Source organism: Empidonax traillii, unplaced genomic scaffold, assembly GCF_003031625.1.
Source record: "Empidonax traillii isolate 1590-97213 ecotype Southwest subspecies unplaced genomic scaffold, ASM303162v1 scaffold5898:size9828, whole genome shotgun sequence".
Lineage (NCBI taxonomy): Eukaryota > Metazoa > Chordata > Aves > Passeriformes > Tyrannidae > Empidonax > Empidonax traillii.
This window is the reverse complement of record NW_020961091.1, coordinates 8,527-9,828: the sequence shown is the minus strand read 5'-3', so window position 1 is coordinate 9,828 and position 1,302 is coordinate 8,527.

Below are 1,302 nucleotides of genomic sequence, written 5' to 3'. Positions count from 1 at the left end.
AAAAAAAAAAAAAAAAAAAAAAAAAAAAAAAAAAAAAAAAAAAAAAAAAAAAAAAAAAAAAAAAAAAAAAAAAAAAAAGAGGAAAAAAAAGGGGAAAAAAAAAAAACCAAAACCCCAAACAGAAGGAACATCTCTATACAATGGGCTGGTCTCTCCCTACACGCCTCTGCCTCCCTTCTGCTCAAAGCTCCTCTGCACCCCCAAATCTCAGCGTTACTCCATGATTCCTGATGAGAAATGCCACAATCAGCTGCCCCCTCCATGATTTGAACACCCCCTTTCCCAGCTCCCAAGACAGGGCCCCGCTGGCAGCCCTGGCACTGATTTGCAAGCACTTGCTCCTGATTTGGTGTTTTTGGTTCTGCAGAGCACAGACTCAGCACACACAGGGGATGGGACAGGACAGGAAGGGTCGGTTGGGAGGGACCTACAGGGATCAGCTGGTGCAGCCCCACCAGCAGCTGGAGGGGTCTGGCACCTGCCCAGCACCTTTGGGCAAGGAGTCTTTGCTTTTCCATGTGCTCTCCAGGGCCAGGGGACGTGGGATTGGCTGCCACTGGAATTTACTGACGCCCTGATAAGGAGGAACTGATGCAGTCAAACATCTGAGCCCAGACCAGCCCAAACTGTACAATCTCCCTTCTGCTCCTGGGAGCTCCGGGAGGGTTCCACCGAGGAAAGGGGAGAATGTCCTAAAAAAGCAGAGATGATATTTCTCTTATGCAGTCAGGCCCAGGTCCAGCAAGGGACTTCAACTAAATTTAAGAATAGAAGGCCTTTCTCCAGCAATTCCCTCATTCCAAGGAGAGCCTGTGTTTATGTGGATTGCTGGATAAAGACCTTGACTGGTGACAAGTGGTTTGAAATATCCCCCCACCCCCCAAAAAAAATCCCAAACCAAACCCCAGCATCACTTTTCTTCTTACTCCAGTAAGAAATAATAATAATAATAATAACAATAATAATAATAATAATAACAACAATAATTAAGAAAAGATAAAGGGGAAACAACTACTGTAAACATCCATGTTTGAAAATGTCTCCCTTTGCAAAGCAAGCATGCTGCTACCCTAGAGTCTAGAGACTGGACTGACTTCCAAACAAAACCAAAAAAAAAAAAAAAAAAAAAGGCAGCTATTTTACACATCCATTTAAACACAACAAAAGTTAAAAAAATATTTGTCAATTGTAAACACTGGAAAGAACAAAAAGTTGGCAAAAAAAAAAAAATTTAACATAAAATTTTAAAGAAATGTAGAGTCTGAATACTGCAAATTGAAATACATCCCCCCAAGCTGCAAT